Genomic DNA, 15,029 nt, shown 5'->3' with positions numbered 1-15,029 from the left:
AAATAGTTTCTACACATTCCAAGGGTTATATTTCGAGACAATAACAATTGGTGGAAAGATTTATTTGGAAATCACACAGTGCACAGTGGTCTAAACTCGAAAATTCGTGATCGTCCTAGATTTGACTATGAAAAATTGGTTTTATGTACTCCATGTCTTCAGCAAAATTGTTTCATAGAACAAGGCCTTACGTTTGGCGTTTTTAGTTTTTCGATCAATCCACCTAACAGTTAAATAAAAAAAATATTTGTTCTAATTTTCAATATACCAGATTGCTTCCTTCAGCAAAGTTGTGGAAAATGTTAAAAGAAAAACAATTGCTGAATACTGCGATGTCCTATCTGTACGTTGGACACGACAAAATATAGTTTTTTGTGGAACACTCCTTCTTAAAATCAGTTTTTTGTCTATAATTTTGTCTGTAATGGTCCGTAAGACCGAGTTCTGCCTGCCTGCGGCGGTAGCGCCCACGTTCGCCCTCGTTAGTGTTGCAGTATTCTCACTCGTGCTGCATTCTTCTCTTCCACTAACTATTTACACTCGTCATCAAACCACTCGTTTCTCCTGTTCGGAGACATTGGGGTCTATCATGGGAGTCACTCCACGGTGAAGTGACAACCGTAATAGGCACGGTGAAAGTGGTTCCCATTTGATTTGCACGCGTCTTTTTTCACCGTGAGATTTTTTCACTTCGTTCTCACCGTGAAGTGACTCCCGTAATAAGCCCCATTGTACCAAGTACTACCAGTACTACCTATAACTGATCGAATATCCCTCCAGCAATGCTGCTCTTCCGTGATAATACTGCTTTAAGCTGCTGCGCGCTGTCTCGCGCAATTTTGGCGTCCCTTAGTTACTCGATGGTTGGTCGCGGTGGGCGACTGTGAAGCGACATTAAACGCTACTTTCTCGTCGTCGGGTCTTCCTTAGTGTGGGCAGTGCACGTTGATGCTGCTGTAGTTGAAGAGCCGGCCCTTACATCTTAACTTACACTTCCTCGCCCTGATCGGATGCCACCCGATCACGCATCCTCCTCAGTACTATAAAGCTGGTCCCCAGCTCGTTGGTAGTGCCACTCTCACGGTGTCCGCTTTTTCATAACTTCTGTTCCGACTATCAAAGTTCCTGCAGTGCTATTATTTCGAAATGGAGTTGATTGAGTTCATCATACATGCACTGCCGTTTCAAGCATAACTGTCCCAGCGTCCATAAGGTTTCCATAGAACATAGGACAGAAATGCTTGGAACGGCAGTGCAGGGGGTAGACAAAATGATTTGTCTCAATCATTTTGTCTTGTCTATATTAAATTTTGTCTATATTCAAATAGTCAGAACTTCACGAAAAATGAATCAATTTTGATGAAACCGGTTTCATTTTACTGTAAAACTATTCTAGTTTCCAAAAATTATTAGAGAATTCGACGGAACCAATGGACACCGGATGTTAGGAGTGTGTATCGAAATGTGCATTCTTGCAACGCTAATAACTTTTTCTGACATCTTGTTTCTTTCAGGGTTATATGATTACAATAAACTAGAATTATTTCCAAGTTCATTGGTACCCAGAAGTTGAAAATCCGTCGAAGAAGCATCGAGATATGAATTCATTAAGTATGGGTGTTGTTTTTATCAGTTTTTGCTCTTGTTACGTACCATTTACGAACACGCTGATATTGTCAAGCTAATGAAATACGGCAGGTTACAGTGGGCGGGCCATCTAGCACGGATGGCGGATGAGCGACCGGCAAAGATAATATTTAGTAGAGAACCGGATAGAGGCCGACGACTTCGAGGCAGACCGCGCACGCGCTGGATGTGTGCTGTCGAAGAGGATGCCAGAGCAGCGGGTGTAAAAGGAGACTGGAGAGTAGCAGCCCAAGACCGAGTTTTGTGGAGACGTATTCTGGATTCGGCATAGGATCTTAATGATCTGTCGCCATAAAAGTAAAGTAAGTAAAAGCCTATTTTACAATCGTAGTCCTTATTTTGTCGTCTAGGTCTTACCGATTGTTTCGATCCGTATTAACATTTTCGATATTTGAAACGTTTGGTGTTTTGCGGGGCGGCTTGTTGGGCCTTTCTCAACCCCCTGTCTCGCCGAGGGACCATCATGTCAGCTCTGTTTTGATCCGCACGATCTTGGTGATTATGTTCGAGGATGTTCAAAACATGCAAGTCAACTGGATTCATACTATGCTTGCAAAAAGTGAAATACTTCCGGACTGAGGGGCTCATTCATAATTATGGAAGTTTCACATTTTTAGTGTAAAAAGAAGGGATTGAGCATTAACCCGGCAAATCAAAATTCCGCACGAATACTTACAATTAACCATGTACTTGTTTTAGATATCTGCGTTGGTGAAATGAGCCTGGTAAAATGGTATAAAACGTGGTAAAAATTAAAATCATTTGCCAGCAAGTTTACTATTGAAAAGAAATGTTACAGGTTTGGCGAACATTTTAACTATCGATCAAGATATTGGTGTTCAAAATTAGTGGTATCAAGGTTAAATGCATTTTTCGTTACACTTTTCAGAGCACACCACCCTACCACGCTGGACCGGATTTGCGTCTTGGGATGCTCAGGGCAGATATTTTCGGGGCTCTCTATTCTAAGAACAGACAATTGTTTTCCATAGCGTTTATCGTCATATATATTATTGGCACGGCATGGCGTAATATTTATAAATGTATGCAGAAAGTTATGCCTAAAAAATCCTGTTTCTCAGCATGATCAACGGTTCCTCTGACAAATATGAAAAAAGTAAAAATTCCATTTAATCTTCACTCTTATACTGCCGGTACCCGGATAACTGTCCCATAATGAAAAACAACATGTTGAGAAAACGGCGATTAATTATTATCCGTGAATTTTCGGATTTCCAGCAATTACATCCAGAACCAATTACCATAACAGTTTCATGGCACTGCAAGTTTAACGTTGAGAAAAAAAAACATGGATGGAATTGGTTTTACGTTATATAACTTGAAAAAAAAAAGACAAAATGGAACAAAATATGCGGGTACATTTCAAAAGTTTTCGCATATTTTGTCCCATCACATATAAATTCAACCAGCAACCGGCGGTATCATTGACAACGTAGATTGTTTTACAGAAAAACAATATTAGTCTTGTAGGGTCTACCTACCACTATATATACAAACCTTGGACAATTGACAAGCAAGTGAATATACCTGAATGAAGTAGAACGTTGGATGGAAAAGGGACAGTGAATATGAGAGACTGCGAGTGAGTGGATGTACAAGATAGAGCTAGTAAAAATACAGAAAGCGAATAATTAAAAGAATTGTGTTTTGTTGCATTAAGACGGTATTCTACAATCTGGCGACGAGAATAAAGGTTAGTGTATTGTTTCGTAAGAAAAAAAAGAGTTTTAGTAAAGAATTCAAATTACGATTGCGGTTTGAAAAAAAAATGGCGTCCATCGGATGAAGTGCTTCCAAGTCTAATTTGTTGAGTCGATTACTGCGAAAAGGATATGTGGTGATGCGAGTGTGTGTTCGTAACCGCTTGATTTACCAACAAGTTTCCAAAGTGTATATAAATGGAAGGATAAATTGAATATGTATTACTGTAAATAGTGATTTTGCGTGATGTAAAGAAAAAAAAAGCTGCCGAGAAAGTGGAAATAAAAGATAATTAAGCAATGTAACGGAGGCAGGCAATGAGTGTATGTGTGACAGGGATTGGATGAGAATATTTTTTTTTTTGTACATGCTGAGGTGTGTGTTTGACGGGATGGTAGAACGAAAATTTGTCTGTTCGTGTGAGAGAAGTGGTTGAGTGGTGGAGCCACTACGTTCGGAAATCAGCAGGTATGTTTTTTTTTGTACCAGAGGCGTGCGAGGAACGATAGTGTGGATCGTTCTAACAAACATATATATTTATTTGCGTTTGTTCCAATTTTGAATAAGGTGAACTTCTAGAGAACTTTGCGAAAGGAAATAAATAGAGGCGAGCAGACAGAAATCATACTTGCTTGCACGCGGAGCGTATAAAGAACCAGATAATGAGAGTGCAATTTATGTTCAGTGTATCATTTTTTTTTTTTTGACTGTCTTATCCCTCCATATGTAAACCTTGTTAACACTGCTGGCAACCTAAATGACAGTTTCAATTTCCTCTTTAATTCAAGACACCATCTTGTAGCAAAAGTCTGAATAATACACACGCGTTTCTTTAGTTGTTGAATTCGAGTAGCCTTTTTCTAATCCGAAATCTCTTTCCGCCCATAGGTTTTGGGCCCAGGAACGAATCCTGGACGCGTACCGGTTGTATCAAGTGGATTCCGGTCGTCGTGTCGTGAAATAATCGTGGAATGGGGGAACGTGAGAAAGAGGAGTGCTACCGCGTCGCGCTGTTCGATGGGGCCAACTTCCCAGCCTGGAAGTTTCGGATGCTCACACTGCTGGATGAGCACGATCTGGTGCAATGTGTGGAGACCGAGATTGATGATGTGCCGGGGTTAAAAATTGAGGATGGTTTGTCGAATGCCGTGAAGCTAGAGCGCGAAAAAGCCCGAAAGGAGAGGCTGAAGAAAGATAAAAAGTGTAAAACGATGATAGTGTCCCGGATCCATGATGATCAGTTGGAACATTTGCAAGGGCGTGATACACCGAAACAAATATGGGATTCATTAGTGAAAATATTCGAACGTAAAAGTGTCGCAAAACGGTTGCATTTGAACCGGCAGCTACACGGGCTTCGACATACCGGTGGCAGTTTGCAAGATCACTTTGTGCAATTTGATCGTTTGATTCGACTTTTTCGTGGTGCGGGTGGTGTGATGGATGACATTGACGTGGTGTGCTGGTTGCTACTTTCGTTGGGTTCAGAATACGACACAGTGGTGACGTCAATTGAGTCACAGCCCGAAGAACAACTCACCATGGATTTCGTGAAAAGTAGGCTTCTTGATGAGGAAATAAAAAGAAGAAGCACGGTGTCGATTTCAAGTGGTCCAAACAGCGAACCAGCCGCATTTTCGGGTGCTGGTAAGAAGCAAGTGAAAAAGAAGAAGAAAACATTTAAGTGCTATGGATGTCAGAAGGAAGGGCATAAACTGGCGGATTGCCCACAGAAGAAAGATAAAAGTGATGGGAAGCAGTTCCCCAAATCGTCTGCGCACGTCGCGTGTGAACGAAAAGAAGGAGTGATTTTCTTGACTGACAGGCAAACGAGTTTGGGTGAACGACACAAAATACGGTGGTACATAGACTCGGGTGCAACCGAGCATATATGTAACGATAAACGATTGTTTGATAAACTGGTTCCGATGAACCAGCCAATGCATATTGCTGTGGCCAAAAATGGTGAATGGGTGACTGCTAAGCTGTCCGGTGATGTATCAGTGATATCAATACTAGAAGATAGATCCATTGAGGCAAAAGTGTCGGATGTAGTGTATATCCCCGAGGCTAGAGCCAATCTGTTTTCTATCAGCAAGGTGGAGTCTGCAGGAATGCAAGTGGTGTTCGCCGGCGGCCGCGTCGAGATACTGCGAGGCTCGGTGGTTGTGGCCACTGGGATACGACGAGATAAATTGTATGAGCTCAATTTCTACACACCCAAAGGTATGTGCGAATCCATTTTATTTTCTGGGCAGATAAACAAAGCGAATGAACTCTGGCATCGGCGCTTCGGGCATTTGGGGGAGAGAAACCTGACTAGTCTGTTCAACGGAAAGATAGTCGATGGGATGAAAGCGGTGCAAAGCGAGCAACAGTTGGCGATTTGCGAGCCATGTGTAGCGGCAAAGCAGACGAGAAATCCTTTTATGTTGCGGCAGGAACGACGGTCGAGTCGGGTGATGGAGCTCGTACACTCCGACGTTTGCGGGCCAGTGTCGCCTGTAACCTGGAATGGGGAGAAATACTTCGTAACCTTCATTGACGATTGGTCGAGATTCACAGTGGTGTACTTGCTCAAATCGAAGGATGAAGTGGCTAGCTGCTTCAGAGACTACGAGGCGCAAGCAACAGCCAAGTTTGGATGCAAGATTTCCCGCCTGCGTTCAGACAACGGTGGGGAGTATGTCGGCAAAGAGATGCGCTCATTCTGTCGGCAGCAAGGAATCAAGATGGAATTCACCGTTCCATACTCACCCGAGCAAAACGGGGTATGCGAACGGATGAATCGAACGCTCGTCGAGAAGGCCCGTTCTATGCTGTTCGACTCCGGTATAGACAAGTCATTCTGGGGGCAAGCAATCGAAACTGCGGCGTTTTTAACAAACAGAAGCCCTACGTGTGCGATTGACATGAACATAACACCTGCAGAGATATGGAATGCGAAACGTCCGGATGTTTCGAAGCTAAAGGTGTTTGGCTCTCCGGCGTATTGTCATATTCCAAAGGAGATCCGCAAGAAGCTTGATGAGAAAAGCTGGAAAGGGATTTTCCTGGGCTACGGAGCAAACGGCTATCGTGTATGGAATGGCAAAGAGCACCGAATCGTCACAGTTCGCGATGTTATCATAGACGAAAACGCCAAGATGGAATCAAGCAAGCCAAAACGATCAAATACAACGATGATTCGTGTGTCAAATGGATCGTGTGCAGACATAAATCCCGAAGAAGAGGTCCATAGCGAAGATAGCGATCAGAATGAATCGAATCTTGACGATGGCACCGAAGGAGAGGGTTTTGATACATGTGATGATACTATGTCCGATGAAGAAGCTACCGCAGAATCCAGCGGTGAGCTTAGTGCCGAACCAACGACGGGAACACGGACCAGGAAGCCTCCTGGGTGGCAGCGGGACTATGACATGACGTTCGCTGGGTTTGCCTTTGGAGTAATGGAATACGTCGACAATTTGCCAAGCACTGTAGCAGAGTTGAAGAAGAGGGCCGACTGGCCGAAGTGGCAAGTGGCAATTCAGGCAGAACTGGATTCATTGAGAAGAAACAACACGTGGGATTTGGTGGAGCTTCCCGTGGGTCGAAATGAGGTGTCTTGCAAATGGGTGTTTAGGATTAAACCCGGGAACGATGGTGAACCAGATAAGTACAAAGCGCGTCTGGTTGCACGCGGTTTCAGCCAACGTCACGGTTACGATTACACTGAAACTTATTCTCCGGTTGCTAGAGTAGATACCCTGAGAACCTTGTTAGCTGTGGCGAACAAAGAACGAATGATTATCCACCAAATGGATGTTCAATCAGCTTTCCTCAACGGAGATCTTGCCGAGGAAATTTTTATGTCGCAACCAGAGGGTTTTGAAGTCGGAGAGGGACTAGTGTGCCATTTGAAGAAGTCGATCTATGGCCTTAAACAGGCCTCGAAGGTTTGGAATGATCGATTCGATAACTCTATTACCAAACTCGGGTTCCTGCGAAGCGAAAACGATCCATGTCTCTATTTCCGAAGCCAAGGAGGAAAGAAGCTATTTTTGCTTCTGTATGTTGACGACATACTGATAATCGGCCATGACTTGAAGCAGATCGAAGCCATTAAAAGCAGGTTGTCCAAGGAATTCAGAATGACGGATTCGAAGGAGGTATCTAATTTCCTTGGAATGAAAATCCGAAGAAATATCGATCGGCGAATCATGACGATCAGCCAGCGCAGATACTTGGAGACCTTATTGGAAAGGTTCAACATGGCGGACTGTAAGCCGATATCTGTTCCAATGGAGTGCCGCCTCCGATTGCAGAAAGGTGAAGACTCACAGCGTACCTCCAAGCCGTACCGGGAGTTGGTAGGCTGTCTAATGTATGCAACACTCACCACTCGGCCAGATCTGTTCGCGGCGGTAAACTACTGCAGCCAATTTCAAAGCTGTCCAACGGATGAGCATTGGGCGCATTTGAAACGCATATTACGATATGTGAAGGGGTCGTTGGATATTGGCCTAAAGTTTGAAGCTGATGACGAGGCACCTGTACTTTCAGTCTTTTGCGATGCCGACTGGGCGAACAACGTAGTAGATCGACGCTCAGTAACCGGATATATTCTGAAAGTGTTCGGGTGTACGGCTGTCTGGGGCACCAAAAAGCAGCAATCAGTATCTTTGTCGTCAACTGAAGCGGAACTGGTTGCCTTGTGTGCTTCCGTCTGCGAAGGATTGTGGCTCAAACGATTGATGAAGGAGTTGGGATACGAAATAGACACCATTCCATACTTTGAGGATAACCAGAGTACTATAAGAATCGTTCGGGAGCCGAAGGCCAGAAGTCGGCTTAAGCACATTGATGTTAAATATCAATTTGTCTGCGACTTGGTTCAGCAGGGGCATATTGAATTGCGATACGTATCAACGGTGCAACAGGAAGCGGACATTATGACCAAGGGGCTACCTGCAGCACAGTTCCGTCGACTACGAGAAAAATTAAATGTTACATCAATTGAGCAGGGGTAATGAGAGTGCAATTTATCTTCAGTGTATCATTTTTTTTTTTTGACTGTCTTATCCCTCCATATGTAAACCTTGTTAACACTGCTGGCAACCTAAATGACAGTTTCAATTTCCTCTTTAATTCAAGACACCATCTTGTAGCAAAAGTCTGAATAATACACACGCGTTTCTTTAGTTGTTGAATTCGAGTAGCCCTTTTTCTAATCCGAAATCTCTTTCCGCCCATACCAGAAGCGTTCTGAATAAAGAAATCTTTGCTTGCACCAGGAGCGTGCAAGGGATGTGTGGGATCGGTGACAAAATTTGAAGCCATGAGCCAGAAGCGTTCAAAGCGGAGGGAAGTGTTTGCTTGTACCAGTAGCGTGCAAGGGAGGAGTGGATGGTTAAATTTTATTATGAACCAGAAGCGTTCAAAGTTGAGTGGAGGTAGTTAGTTGTACCAGTAGCGTGCAAAGGATGTATAGTTCACCTAGAGATTTCAAAGTTATGAACCAGAAGCGTTCAAAGTGAGGTAAAGTAATTGCTTGTACCAGTAGCGTACAAGGAAGGTGTGGGTTGATTAAATTGAAGGATATGAACCAGAAGCGTTCAAAGTAAGGTGGAATTAGTTATTAAATCAGGGCCAATTTTTTTTTCTTGTATAAACCAGTGGCGTCCAAAAGATTTACAACGCAAGATGGTTAAAACTTTTGAAAATAAAATGTTTTTTTTTCTTTTTATGATGTGTTTGGAAAATGGTTCAAAGCCCTCATACATACTTCCAATGTGGGAGTATGAAACAAAGTCTGCGCTGAACTATACAAGTTACGTACAGCCTTTTTAACTTTTAAAAAGACAACCAACATAAACCGACAACCTGCATTATCAAGTATCACCGCGTCAGCACACGCGCATCCGTTCATCGGCCAGTGGGCAACCATCAAGCAACTACCGTGAGAACGTACCTGAGCAGCCGGCGCATAGTGCTTGGTAAGCTAATTCAGTTAGGAGATAGGATTATCAAAACAATAAATTCATTCCGTTTTGAGTGTTCGAGTAGTTTAGCTTTTTATTTTTAAAAACCTCTACCGAAACGGTCTTAACCTAATTTACATACTATTCATTTTGCAACTAAATTGTGTATAAATTGTTTCTATTGGGTAAATAAATGCTTAGCATCGTTATATATATACATATTTATTCAAGTTAAAGCCTTCATCCGTTGCGATCGCACAATTTTATATAAAAAAAAAGAAATAAGAATGAACAGTAGATCACGGCTTCTTTTAGCATTTTCTTATAGTTGGAGGAATCTAGACAAATTCCATGTTTTCGTTGTGAGAGCATTGAAAAGAGCAAGTTGGCACAACAATGGGAGGAATGGAAAGGTTTTTTTTTTATTCTCGCTTATTTTCCGTCGGTCTATTTCCGCCACTGCTGTGGCCAATTACCGACGCCCAGGGAGGCGACTCTACACCCAGGTCCCTAACTCACGACCCGTTTATTAACGGACCGGCGCCAACGGCTTTACTTCCTCATGCGATGGAAGGCGTGATCCCAGAGATTTTTCGACTCAGAAAATCTCCCGGTGTCGGCTAGGATTGAATCTAGACCAGTTGGGTTGGTTGTGAGTGGATCACGCCACCTCACAACCATCGACACCTATGTCGGCGGTGGGATTCGAACCCAGGCGTCGAGCGTGGTTGGCGGAGACGTTACCAACCACACTAGGCCCCCAATGGAAAGGTTGTTTGGAGTGTTATTTTGAGGCATACAGTATTTCTGATCAGCGGATAATGAAGACTAAGATTTTATATTTGGGAGGTGTTGATCTTCAGCGAGTCTTCAAGAGCTTACCGAATCATGATAAGACTCCGGTGGTAGCAGTAGAACCGAGAGTCTACGACATGGCGATTGAACTGCTTGATGGTTATTTTCAAGCAGGTCGGCAATATATCATTGAGAGAAGGAAATTGCGACTAACGAAACAAGAGGAGGGTGAAAAATTTTCACATTTCGTGGTTCGTCTGAGACAACAACCGAAAAATTGTTGGTTTGATAAGTATTCCAGTGACGTTAGTGACATTTTGAAGGAGATATGTTTAATTGATGTGGTAGTAGAGAATTGCCGATCGGACGAGTTGAAAAGGAGCATTTTGAAGCGAGATAGGTTGTTGCAGGAAATTGAGGAAATCGCCAGTAGCATTGAAAGTACGGAAATGCAGATGAAAAACTTAAAACAGGTGACTGGATCTGAACGTGAAGGGGCTGTTTATGAGGTTACAGGTAGAGCGCGAACCCAACGAAAATACAATGCATCAAGATCTTACGTAGATCAACGTGAGAGTGACAAATTCATTAGAGGAGCTATAGAGACAAGAGTTTCTGCAGGGCAGTACAACAAAGTTTGTTTTGCATGTGGAAACGAAGGGCACTTTGCGACTTCCATTGATTGCCCAGCAAAAGGAAGTCCTTGTCGCCGTTGTCAACGGCTCGGTCATTTTGAAAAAACTTGCCGAAAGCGAAAAGCTGAAAGTCAACCATTCGTTAAACCGAAGAGAGTCAATCAAGTGAAAGAATCATTGGATAACAAAGATCTTCATCAGAATGAAATAAGAAAAGATTCAGAATCAGATGAGGAGGTCTACTATGCGTTTTACGGTGGATATGACAAAAACGTGCTGCCTGGGATAATTGGAGGTGTACACATTGAGCTTTTGGTGGACTCTGGTGCAGAGGTAAATCTCATCAAGCCTGAGACTTGAACGTGAAAACGACTGTGAAAGGCTGTTCGAAGATATTGAAAGCCTATGGAAGTGATATGCCACTCAACATAATCGGATCGTTTGAAGCTGAGATTGCAGTGGGAGCCAAGAAGGTCGAAGCCGAATTTTTTGTAGTGGCAGGTGGTCAGCGAGATATCCTTGGCGATCGAACTGCAAAACAGTTAGGTGTTTTGAAGATCGGCGTGAATGTCAATAACATAGAAGCAAGCAAGGAACCGTTCAGTAAGATATCCGGAGTTCAAGCGCATATTCGCACATATGCTCATATCAAACCGGTCTTTCAACCACTTCGTCGGGTTCCGATTTCTATGAAAGAAGCAGTGAATAGAAAACTGAAAGAACTTTTGAAACGTGACATCATCGAACCCAAGAAAGGGCCGACTTCTTGGGTTTCACCTTTAGTGGTTGTTGGTAAACCATCCGGAGAACCAAGGAGTTGCTTGGATTTACGAAGGGTAAACGAAGCAGTTGTTTGAGAGCGTTTTCCGATGCCAGTGGTCGATGAATATCTGGCTCGCCTTGGTCGAGGGAAACTTTGGAGTAAATTAGATATTCGAAAAGCTTTTCACCAAGTCGAGTTGGCACCAGATTCGAGGGACATCACCACTTTTATCACAAACCGAGGTTCGTTTTGTTTCAAAAGAATGCCGTTTGGTTTGGTCACAGCTCCGGAAATCTTCCAGCGAGTAATGGAAGAGCTGCTCACCGGATGTGATGGCACATTTTGGTACCTAGACGATATCATTGTCGGAGGAGAGAGCAAAGAAATTCACGACAGGAACTTGGAGAAGGTATAAGCTGGTTGTTGTATTTCTAATGCTGTTTTTTTATTCACACTATTATATGGCAAATTAAATGTAAAAAAAAAGATATATCTAAAAAAAAAAGTTTTTTTTTCTTCTAATGATTCAGGTTTTGACTAGGCTGAAAGAGAGAGGCGTTGAATTAAACTGGGAAAAGTGTGCGTTTGGTGTATCCGAGGCAGAGTTTTTAGGTCATCGTATTTCAACTAATGGTATAACCCCATCACTGATCAAATTAAATGCAATTTTGTCGTTTCGCCCACCTTCCTCGGAGTCTGAAGTAAGGAGTTTCTTGGGTTTGGCTAACTATATGAATAAGTTCATCCCGGATTTAGCCAACATAGCTGAGCCTCTGCGGCAGTTGACGAAAAAAGGAGTTAGGTTTGAATGGGGTTCCACGCAAAACACATCTTTTCAAAAGATTAAAGAATTACTAGGAGCTGCTGCTAGACTAGGATTTTTTGATTCAAGGGATCGAACAGCAGTTATGGCGGATGCAAGTCCTCATGGTCTAGGTGCTGCGCTTATTCAAACATATTCAAGAGGCGAATCTCGTATTATATCTTATGCCTCGAAGTCACTTACCGATACAGAACGTCGTCATTGCCAAACGGAGAAAGAGGCTCTAGCTTTAGTATGGAGTGTAGAGCGTTTCAGGATGTATTTGTATGGCAGATCCTTTGATTTGATAACCGATTGTAAGGCTCTCGAGTACTTATTCACGGCGTGATCAAAACCATGTGCGCGGATTGAGAGATGGGTGCTCCGTTTGCAATCGTCTGACTATCAAGTGATACACGTACCAGGGAACCAAAACATCGCAGATGCTCTGTCACGTTTAGCGACATTGAAGCCTGTTCCGTTCGATTCCGAGGAGGAAATTTTCATTCACGAAGTAGCCAAATCAGCAGCAATTGCGTCAACGCTAAAGTGGACAGATATCGAAAAAGAAAGTAGATTGGATTCCGAAATAAGAGAGATCATTGATAAGATTCACAAAGGAGCTTATCAGGATTTACCTTTAGCTTATAAAGTGATTGCCAATGAATTATGTTCTGTGGACGATGTGCTTCTGCGAGTCGATAGAATTATTGTACCCGAAAAACTTCGAGAACAAGTTCTTCAACTGGCTCATGAGGGACACCCTGGAATGCAGCTTATGAAAAGTCATCTTAGAACCAATGTTTGGTGGCCGAAAATGGACCAGCAGGTAGAACGATTTGTAAGACAGTGCAAGGGGTGTACGCTTGTTTCTGCACCAAATGCACCAGAGCCAATCATTAGACGCGAGTTACCTGAGCAACCTTGGATGGACATAGCTGCAGACTTTCTGGGTCCACTCCCCGATGGTCAGTATTTGCTAGTGGTTGTGGACTACTACAGTCGATACATGGAAGTTGTAGAGATGCAATCAATAACGGCGACTGACACGGTTTCGGAGCTGGCAACAATATTTAGTCGGAACGATATTGTTAGCTTCTTTGCGGGTGGACAATGGACCACAGTTCAGCGAAAAATGCGAGGAATTTCGAGAATTTTGCGAAACTAATGGCATAAAACTGATCAACACTATTCCATTCTGGCCGGCGATGAACGGGAAAGTAGAAAGGCAGAATCGATCGCTACCAAAAAGGTTGAGAATAGCACAGGAACTTGGACAAAACTGACGCGAGGAAATGCGGAAATATCTTCTGACATATCACGCCACAAGCCATACTACAACTGGAAAATCGCCTGGCGAATTAATATTTGGTCGCAAAATACGTACCAAGCTGACACATATACCTATAGAAAGAATGGAAGATGGAGAGATTAGAGACCGGGACAAAACTGTAAAGGAAAGAGGTAAAATGTACACAGATATGAAGAGAAAGGCCAGAGAAAGTGACATTGAAGTAGGGGATAAAGTTTTGACGAAAAGGTTCAGAAAAGCTAACAAACTAGATGCAAATTTTTCACCAGGAGAATTTGAAGTATTAAAGAAGCAAGGTGGAGATGTGATCATACAATCAAAGGAATCTGGAAAGAAATTTCGACGAAACATTGCACATCTAGTAAAGTTTGGACAATCCAATGAACTAGATCAACTGGGAAACGAAAATGAGTTGCAACAGTCAGTGGAAGGAAAAGAGGTTCAGCAGGAGAGACCTATTAGAGCAAGAGTGGAACCATCACGATACAAGGATTTCATACCACATTAAATTTATTAAGGTTAAGGGAGGGTTGTAGGGTCTACCTACCACTATATATACAAACCTTGGACAATTGACAAGCAAGTGAATATACCTGAATGAAGTAGAACGTTGGATGGAAAAGGGACAGTGAATATATGAGAGACTGCGAGTGAGTGGATGTACAAGATAGAGCTAATAAAAATACAGAAAGCGAATAATTAAAAGAATTGTGTTTTGTTTCATTAAGACGGTATTCTACAAGTCTAGTTAATCAAATGATATACTTCTATATGCCTAAAATAATCCGATATACACTAATCTGGAGCAAAATTATATGTTTGCAGTTCGTACCACTATGCAGTGGGACTGTAATGCGGGTTCTTCCAATATGGGACAAAAACAACTTGGTATTTTTTCCATGTTTTTCCATACAAAGGTATCAATTTTAATTTTTTTCCAGAAAATATGATAACAATTAAGTTGATTCCCGATGTTAACTCAAAAGTGACCAAAATCAGTATGGGACAGTTATGCGGGTACCGGCAGTATAGTAGAGAGATGATTTCATCCCTTTGGTTTTTCTGGTTTCACTGGCTTCCATGACAAGGATTAAAGGCCCCCTAGCTGTGGGGCCGAAGGCATCTGCTCGCTTTCCAAAAACCTGCAGAATTTTTTTATCACACATATACGGCTGATGCAAAGCAAAGTAAAGCCTTGGTGCTACATTCCGATTCGAAACTCGACCTTCTGTTTAATGTACAGGACAATTGCGGGGCTACTGCTACGATTTTACTGACACTTACAGTGTCTTCCGAGTCGAGACTCGAACCTACGATGACTGGCTGGTTAGGTACGCATCGCACCTCGAGACCAACTAGAAAGATGACGAACTACATTCCGAATATC

This window comes from Wyeomyia smithii, chromosome 2 (genome assembly GCF_029784165.1).
Source record: "Wyeomyia smithii strain HCP4-BCI-WySm-NY-G18 chromosome 2, ASM2978416v1, whole genome shotgun sequence".
Classification (NCBI taxonomy): Eukaryota; Metazoa; Arthropoda; class Insecta; order Diptera; family Culicidae; genus Wyeomyia; species Wyeomyia smithii.
The sequence above is the reverse complement of the archived record's forward strand: the minus strand, read 5'-3'. Positions refer to the sequence as shown.